We start from the raw sequence: 9848 nt of genomic DNA, 5'->3' as shown, positions 1-9848 counted from the left end.
ATAATAGCGAGGAATGAGCTTTGCCCAACGGGAGCCTGGGCTGGGAAGGAGAGACAGAGGGGCCTGCTGGTCTTAGTTACTTGCACAAATCTTTTATTCAGGAATTAGAGACTCCACTGGCAACAGTTGGGGGAAGGGAATAGGGTAGAGATCTGATTTTCACTTGGGAGACAGTGAGGCTGTGGGGCCTGTGTGGCAACCAAGTGGATAAGATGAGCTGACACTAGGACATCACAGGGCGGGGGCTCAGAGGAACCGTCCAGGGTAGAGGCCAAGCTCGTGGGGGCAGAGGCAGCTAGTGATGGCCCCTTGAGGCCACGGGAGAGCATGATATCACCTAGACAGTATGGGAATGGTTGAGTGTGTGTTGGATGATCAGAGAAGGCCAGGAAGGAGCTTCAACTAGCTCCCCTCAAAGAGATCCCCCACGTGAAAGGAGCCTACAGGAAGGTGTCAGGAGTCACCTTTGTTAAGATGCCTCTGAGGCAAGGAGCAGAAACCTACTCAAGTCTCAAAGAGCCTTCAAAAGCGCTCACATATTTCCCCCACTCCTCCCTCTTTCCCATGAGACAGCCAGTGTCTTTTTTTTTTTTTTTTTTTTTTTTTTTTTTTTTTTTTGAGACAGAGTTTCACTCTTGTTGCCCAGGCTGGAGTGCAATGGCGTGATTTCGGCTCACCGCAACCTCCGCCTCCCGGGTCCCGGTTCAAGCAGTTCTCCTGCCTCAGCCTCCTGAGTAGCTGGGATTACAGGCACGTGCCACCACACTCAGCTAATTTTTGTATTTTTAGTAGAGATGGGGTTTTACCATGTTGGCCAGTCTGGTCTCGAACTCCTGACCTCGTGATCCGCCCGCCTCAGCCTCCCAAAGTGCTGGGATCCCAGGCGTGAGCCACCACGCCCGGCGCCAGTGTCCTTTCATTTTCCCAAACAGGGTAGGGTGGCAGGAGGGTCTCAGAGCAGCCAGGGGCTCAGGGAAGCTGCACTGCATTGGGTAGGGAAGAATGAAACTGAGTCTGAGATTGGCATTTTAACCTGGTCTGAGTTTTAACAACTGCAAGACACCAGTAACTTCCGAAACTTGCTCAAGATTCTGTTAATAGATGGGCAAGGCCGATTTGACAAAGTTCAGCTGAAGGGGGTGATTTGAGGGTCCATGTTGACTTAATGCTTTTTATGTCAGGTGCTGTCCCAAGCACTCTACTGAAAACATCTCATTCCATCCTTGCTACAGCCCTATGACATAAATACTATTATTATCCCCATTTTACAGATGAGGAGACTGAGGCACGGAAGGGCTAGTGAGTGGTGGAGCTGGGATTTGGACCTAGGCTGTCTTACTCTAGAGCCCGGACTCTTAACTTCCAAGATTATTACCCCACTGAGTTCAAATTGCTCAATTAGCCACTTACATGCGGCATCAGGGACTGTTCATGGGAGCTGTGCTAACAATACTAATAATAAAGCTAATATTTATTGAGGGCTTACTACATGCTGGGCATGATGCACAGTGCTTCTGTTAGTAGGTGTCCTGAGAAAATCCTCTCGAGATCCTCTTCTTTCTGCCACTTTGTAAGGAGGCTTTCTTCCTTTGGTCAACATTAAATTATTGGGATCCTGCAGGCCTTAGATATAAGAGAGGCTGATGCAACCTGCTGCTTATGCCAGAGTTTAAACATCTGTGCAAAATGACACATTTGAAAGAAAACATGTGATTGGCTTTTAGTAGGATATTTCTAGAAGGATCAGAGGATGACTTGAACTTGGCAGCCTCACTTTGAATGTTTGGCTGCTTGCAAGGAGAGCAAGGAATTCACCAGTCCCCAGCAGGAAATGCCCCATGGCTGTCTTTCTTTCAGGAGGACGTAAACTTAGCCTAGCGGCTCCTGTTGACCCTGCTGAGAGCCTGACAGAAGTGCGGCTCCTCCTGGGGCTGGGCAAGGCAGAGCTGTGTTTCCTGGACCCAGGCTGCCCAAAGGATATCTTCCCTTGCTCCCCACTGGCTGCTGCCCTTACCACCATGCGGCACCCTGCCTGGTGGGCAAAGGAGCTGTGACTCTTCCCTCCCCTTTGGGCTAGGGAGGCTATGTGGTTCACAGGAGGATGCTGAGCCTCAGAGCAGGGAGGTCATTTGCCCAAAGCCACACAGCTGGAAAGTGGGTGAGCCTGGACACCAATGCAAGTCAGCTGGAACCTTTCAGAGACGTGAGTCCACTGGGTCAACTAGCCTGCCCCAGGAGACAGTTCACATTTTTAACAGGTATCCCTGCAGACTCAGGTGTGCTCCAAGGATTGAGGACTACTGTTTCTGAGTGAGGTGGACACAGTGAGTGAGACAGGGAGTTTTAGGAAAGAGACGTAGGGGTGGAACCAAATCAGTTGTGGGCCCAGGATACTTCCTCAAGTTGGTTTCTCAGCTTTGGGTCCTGGGGCATGAAAGTACCAAGGAGAGTAAAGATATGAAGACATTCAAGGATGAGGACATTGAATTAAAGTGCATTTCATTCAAAAGTTTGACTGTTGGTCTGCCACCGTTCTCAACTGAATTTCTTCATTTCCATTAAGATGAGTTGGCCTGGCAAGACTTGGTTTGCAATTGCAGTGTATACCAACATGAACTTGGTCATGGCATAAGATCTTTTGAATATGGCCACTTGGCTAAGATTTTGTAGAGTTTTTTGTTTTTTTTTTTTAAATCTATGTTCATGACTGAGATTAGACTCATTTTCCTCTTCCATTCCATTCCCATTAGTCAGGGTTCCCTCTTTGCCTAGTCTGTGGTGAATGGCTAGTGAATTTACTATTAAAACCATTTGGGTCTTGTTTGGGAGATGGAGGCATGTATCAGTCAGGGTTCCACCAGAGAAAGAAAACCAGTAGGAGATACATATTAAGATATCTATGCAAGGAATTGGCTTATGTGGTGGTGGGGGCTAACTGGGGAGGTCCAAAATCCATAAGGCAGGTCATCAGGAAGGGCATGCAGGAACTCTTGGATGTGGGCCCAAACTGCAATCCACAGACAGAATTTCTTCTTCTTCAGGGCAGTCTCAGCTCTGCTCTTAAATCCTTCCAACTGATTGGTTGAGGCTTGCACAGATGATCTAGGACAATCTCCATACTTAGAGTCAATTATGAAGGACTTTAATCGCATCTGCAAAACACCTTCACAACAACACCTAGATAAGTGTTCGATTGATAACTGGGGTCTGAACTGTTTTAACCCATTAACACTTCCAACACCAAATCAGGGAGTTAGCAAGTGTTTGAGAAGCTAAAGATACACTAGCACCACAGGGCAGGGCAGTGGGAATAGGATTGGCCTTTCAACAAAAAGTGCTGGGTTAATTGGGTACCCATATGGGAAAAAAAAAATGTCTATGATTCCTTACTACACATCATTTAAAAAGATCAGTTCCAGACAAACTGCAGACCTAAATGTGAAAGGTAAAACAATAAAGCTTTTACAAGAAAAACATAGGAGAGTGTCTTTGTGAACTTGCAACAGCCGAAGATTTCTTAAGTGTGACACAAAAAGTGCTGAGTGTGACCAAATATGTGACAAATTGAACCATATTAAAGTGAGAAACTTCTGTTCATCAAAACACACTGTTAAGAAAGTGAAAGGATACTCAACATGTGGCAGATCTTCACAATACACATCTTCAACAAAACCCTCATCCAGAATACATCAAACAAATAAACAACTCCAGGTTGAGCACAGTGGTGCTCACCTGTAATCCCAGCATTTTGGGAGGCCGAGGTGGGAGCATTGCTTGAGCTCAGGAGTTTGAGAACAGCCTGGGAAACAGAGTGAGACCCTCTTCTCTACAAAAAACTAGAAAATAAAAAAGTAGCCGGGCACGGTGATGCACGCCTGTTGTCCCAGTTACTCGGGAGGCTAAGGTGGGAGAATCACTTGAGCCCAAGAGTGGGAGGCTGCAGTGACCTGAGATCGCACCACTGCACTGCAGCATGAGCAACAGAGTGAGACCCTGTCTCTAAAAACAAATAAAAAAATAAATAATAAAATAAAATTAAGAAGACAGAAAATATTAACTGTTGGCAACTAGAATCCTCATATTTTACTGGTGGGGAGGGTACATTGGTACAACCACTTGGGAAACTCAGCTTACCCACTGAAGCCAAATACACACATACTTTCTGACTTTGTAATCCCACTTTCAGGTTCCCACTCAACAGCCTACGGATGTTTTTAAAGACATATACCCAAGAAATATCCAGAGCAGAACTATTTGTTATAGCCAAAAGCAACCCTAATGCCCATTAAGGTAGAAGGAACAAGTAATTTGTGCTATCTTCACACAATGTAATGCTCTACAGCAATGACAATGAGTGTATAAACAAATGGATGCAGTTCACAAACATAATGTTGAGAGAAGAAAGCCAAACACCTAAGAGCACATATAGAGTGATTTCTTGTTTTTATTTTTTGAGACAGAGTTTCGCTCTGTCGCGCCCAGGTTGGAGTGCAGTGGCGTGATCTCTGCTCACTGCAACCTCCGCCTCCCAGGCTCAAGTGATTCTTGTGCCTTGACCTCCCAAGTAGCTGGGATTACAGGCACACACCACCACACCCAGCTAATTTTTGTATTTTTAGTAGAGACAGGGTTTCGCCATGTTGGCCAGGCTGGTCTTGAACTCCTGACCTCAGGTGATCCACCCTCCTCGGCCTCCCAAAGTGCTGGGATTACAGGCATGAGCCACTGCGCCCGGCCGATTTCATTTAAATAAAACAGAAAAACGGGTGAAACTAATTTCTGCTGCTAGATGTCAGGGTAGTGGCCATCTTGTTTCTCGGTCTGGGTTCTTTGACATGGATATGTTCTCCTTGTGAGCAGTCATCAAGCCGTACACTTATGTATGACATGCACTTTTTAAAGTGTATATCATGCTTCAATACAAAGTCAAAAACCTTAAGAGCATGGAACTCTGAGGTTTTTGGTTTTTTTTTTTTTTTTCTAGTTTTTTCATTTTTTTTCAGGATCTGAAGGATTGAAAGATAACTGAGCAGGAATGGCCTTTCTTTCTTTCTTTGTTATTGAACAAAGACGGTCATTGTAGTACCCGTCATGTTCAAGTCCATCCCCTGGGACACACGGGTGAGGATTTTAGTGTTCAGTGCCAGGAGCAGATCTGCCTGGTGCATGGATGGTGCTTCTGGCCATAGGGTAGAGGATGGAGAGACCGCATGGAGTCAGGGAGACCTGGAATGGGCCTGTCACTGTCGTCCAGGTGAATGAGTGGCACAGTCAAAGGCAGGATTCTAACCCTCGTCTCCTGCCTCTGTCCACTGCAGCATGCCTACTGTCTGTCCACCAAAGACCCTGCTGTGGTGGGGACAGCCCCAGCCCTGCGCCTCCTCCTCACGCCCTCTGGCCTTGGTCAGAATCTCTCTCAGCTCTGGCTCCTGGCTCAGACGGCCTCTGACTTGCAGGCTCCTGCCTCCAGGCCTCGCACGCAGCTACTTGCCCAGAAAAACTGATGCTCACCCCCTGGGGCCCTGGACGCAGAGGGATTCTTCTTGGTTCTACAAGGCAGGGGGTACACAGGCCCTCAGGATCACAGGGTGGCATTCTGAGGAATATTTGAAAGTACACATGTTTTTGTAAGCTTCTGTTTAGAACGGCCAATAAGACAATCTCGGTGATGTGCAGAGTGCAAAGGTATGTGATTAACACACACGCACACACACACCCACACAAACTCTTAATCACAGAAACCGTTTGTGTTATGCATGCTTGATTGGCCAAGTGTGCCCACAGCTGACTGTTTTCTGAAGCCCATGGAGCTAAAGTGAGTGGAAAGCCATCCCTGGCCATGTTTCGTGGGCACAACATGTTTCCACAAGACAAGGCTTATAGCCTAGCAGTCCCAGATTTCGCCTGTGGCTAGATCTGGGCACAGAATGGAGATGATGTCATTAGAGCTTCACGTTCTTTCATCTAATTAGCTGAGAGTTAATTAGTATTTCCAAAGGGCTTTGAAGATGAGGAGCACTGTTTATTCACAGTTGGGGTGGTGGCAAGCCTGGAGAGGTAATACAAGAAGCTGACATTAGAATGAGAAGACGGGGCTGATGCTGCCACCTCTGCCTGGCTGCGAGGCTGTTGTGAGACATTTGTGAAAGTGTCTGTATGAGTTTGCTAGGGTAGCTGGAACAAAGTACCACAAATTGGGGGGCTGGAAACAACAGAAATGAATTATCTCCCAGTTCTGGGGCCGGTAGTCTAAGAATAAGGTATCATTAGGGCCATGCTCCTTCAGGAGCCTCTAGAGGAGGATCCTTGTCTCCTCCAGCTTCTGGTAGCCCCAGGTGTTCTTGGCTTGTGGCTGCATCACTCCAGTCTCTGCCTCCATCTCCACGTGACTGTCTTCCCACATGTGTCTGTGTCTCTGTCTCTCCTTATGAGGACACCATCATGTTGGATTAGTGCCCACTCTAATGATCTCATATTAACTTGATTATATCTACAAAGATTCTCATTCCCAATAAGGTCACATTCACAGGCACTGGGTGTTGGGACTTCAACATATTTTTTGGAGGAATACTATCCAACATATATAATAGTGCCCATCTGATCTCCAGTGGCCAGTGGGTGCTTCATTCTTGTGAGCTTCCCTTCCTCACTCCTGTTCTCAGCACAGGAGCCTGAGAATGACTAAGAGGGCCATGCTTTTCTAGGAAGAGCTGGAAAGAAGACTCTAGAAGGAGACAGAAGTTGTAATAGCTCTTCTTTCATGAATGGGCATTCCTTCTTCAAAGACCTTGGCCAAATCTCAACCCCTCTTGGAGTCTTGGCCCACTTGTGTAAGCAATCCAGGGCTGACCTACGTGACCCGTAGCCTGCTCTCTCAGGTCTAAACACTGAAGGAGGAAGGTCAGGCTGAGGAGGTGCTGGAGGCTGGCTCCAAGAGACCTCTGGGCAGCGCCTGCCCCATCCTCAGGCAGTCCCAGGCCAACCTGGATCCACAGAACTCGGATTCTGGAGGATTCCTTTAGCCCTGGGCCATTACTATTTTCCCATTATTCCTGGGCTCTCAGGCCTCCTCTTGCTCACCCCCAGGAAGCTTCTCCCTTCTCTTCAGTTCTAGTCAACTCATGGCACGAATGCCTGTGCTGGTACTGCAGGGGTCACAGGGAGGCTCCCAGCAGGCCCTGCCTTTGAGGACTCCTTGGTCTAGAAAGAGGTAGGTCCAGAGCTCCTGGACACAATCATTAGCTGGTGCCAAGCTGGACAGGCACAGAGGGGAGCCTCACTCGACCAGGCTACTAGCCCATAGAGATACATGTGGGAGTCAGGCAGGCAGACAGGGCAGAAGGCATTGCAGAGAGAGGCCCCCCAGTTCAGCAGGAGTCCCTCTAAAGCTCCTGAGCAGCTCATGCTCACCAAAGGCAGTGTCTCAGCACCCAGGGTTCTGAGCCAGAGCTGGCTTTGGAGAAGGGAGCAATTAGACACTCAACAATCAGACACTGATAACAGAACAGGGACCTTGGGAGCTCCTGGTTCCACGGTGGCATGAGATGCCCTCACCTGAACAGCCTGCAGTGCCCTGGGGCCTTGCCTTGCCTCTCTCACAGGGTCCAGTCTCTGCAGGCTTGGTCTCAGTACCACCTAGGACCATGTCAGAAGCCCCTTTGTTTGGGCTGTGGCTAGATGACCTTTGGCTGGGAGGCCTTAGATTAGTCCCTGAACTTCACTCCCCTAAATTCTAATCCCAGCAGCAAACAAGGTACAAAGAGGATGTGTAAGTCTGAGTCCCTCCCCTGCAGGACCTGAAGTCCAGACCCAGGATCGGAAGCCCCAGTCCCGAGCCTGGAGGCAGTGCTGGTACAGGCACTTGCTCACCTGGGCCGCTGGATTCTTGGGCCTTTTTGAACCTGCCCTGCCGATCCTCCCACATTTTCTAGCACTAAGTTGGCACCATCCTATTGGTGACTTCTGTACAGTTTTCACAATCATTGGCTGGTGCCAAACCAGCCCAGTGAGTGATCTGGATAGTTCTGGCAGACAGGGCTGTAGGGATCTAGCAGAGTTTGCTCAAGGTCCTCAGCCTATTGAAGCCAAGCAAGGTCTTTTGTGAGGCGGCACTCTACCCAAGGGCTTTGCCTCTCTTAGCCAGCTTCATGTCCACATGAAGGTCCCCTGAGACCTGTTACTCTTCTTACCTTATATGGCAAATGCGACTTTGCAAATGCGATTAAGTTAAAGATCTTTAAATGGGGAGATTATCCCGGGTTATCTGGGTGGGCCCTAAGTGTAATCACAAGTGTCCTCATAACAGAAAGTCAGAGGGAGATTTTACTACAGAAGAGCAGGAAATGTGACCATAGAAGCAGAGATTAGAGTAATGTGCTTCAAAGATGGAAGAAGGGGCCACAAGCTAAGGAAAACAAGTAGCCACCGGAAGCTCAAAAGAGGAAAGAAAATGGAACTCCTCCCTCAGAGCCTCCAGAAGCCTCAGAGCTTCCAACTCCTGGACTTTAGCCCAGTGAAGCTGATTTTGGGCTTCTGGCCCCCAGAACTATAAGATAATACATTTGCGTTGTTTTAAGCCACTCAACTGGTGGTAATCTGACACAGCAGTCATAGGAAAGGAATACATCCAGTGTTCCCAGCCAGTGAATAGGCAAGGAGTTCAGGCCACTCAACATTATCCCAAGAGAGTAGAAGGCCATTGAGGAAAAGGATGCTGTCCCTAACTCACTGTGCATCTTCAGAAAGCCCTTTTCCCTGTCTGAAGCTTTGGGCTTCCCTATACAAAATGGGGATAATGGGAGACCCTGCTGGACTCAACAGGCTTGATGAGGATCCAAGGAGAAAGTGCTTGACTACCTGGGAAGGCGTTGGCTGACTGAGGAGGCACTCTCCTTCCCACAACCCTGCTCCTATCATTTTTGCTCAGCATTCATCTTTGGCTTTTCCTCTAATCTCCTCCCGTCAAAACCACTCAACAAACCTAGAGTGCCCACAGCCTGGCTAGCACTGTCTGGGTCAGAAGCTGGATGGGCCCCTGAAAGGTCTAAGAAAATCTACAGTTGAGAAGAGCACCATCAAGGAAGAATATGGAAGGGAGGATGAAGGACACAAGTCCATGAGCAGGGTATGAAAATCCATGCTGGGCACAAGTGTACTGCCAAATAGTCTGTGCTCCAGCTTCCCTGGGGCCACTTAGCTCAGCTGGAATCAATTGTGGTTCTTTCCCTTAGCTAGATCAGGAGCTCTGGAAAGGCTCTTGGATAGACTGTCTACCACGGTGGCTCTTATCCCCAGCACAAGGCCAATTATAAAGTGGGTGTTCAGTGTTAGATTTCAGAGACATTTCCTTGTTCAGTCTTCAGCCTCTTTTAACTTCCCAGCACCACCCACGCTGCTGACCATCCTTTCAAGCTTGATCCCTCCTCCCTAGCTTTCCTTGACACCTGGGTATTTGGTTCACTTCTTAAGTCTCAGGGTCCCATTTTTTCATCCTCCTGCTTTTCCTGTGGCTTTCAGTAGCAGCAATAAGCCAAGATGTCTGAAGCAACTATCTCTTGCTTTCTAGACTTTTCTACCTGGAAACTGCCAAGGTTCATTCAACTCATTATGGCCAGAATGGAATTCGGCTTCTTCCTTGCTGCTGCCCAGATCTCGCCCTCTCCTGGGTCCCTAGCTCAGCAGAAGGCATGGTTGGCCACCAATTCTTCTAAGCTTCAGTCTCCTAATTCTCTTTTTCCCCTCCCCTCCCTTAGCCCCACATCCAATCAGTCACCATGGATGGTTCATTCTTGCACAGAAGCATCTCTCCATTATGTCTGCACCATAGCCCCACTGCCAGTTCCTCAGGA

Source organism: Mandrillus leucophaeus, unplaced genomic scaffold (genome assembly GCF_000951045.1).
Source record: "Mandrillus leucophaeus isolate KB7577 unplaced genomic scaffold, Mleu.le_1.0 Scaffold1495, whole genome shotgun sequence".
Classification (NCBI taxonomy): Eukaryota; Metazoa; Chordata; class Mammalia; order Primates; family Cercopithecidae; genus Mandrillus; species Mandrillus leucophaeus.
This window is presented reverse-complemented; position numbering follows the sequence as displayed.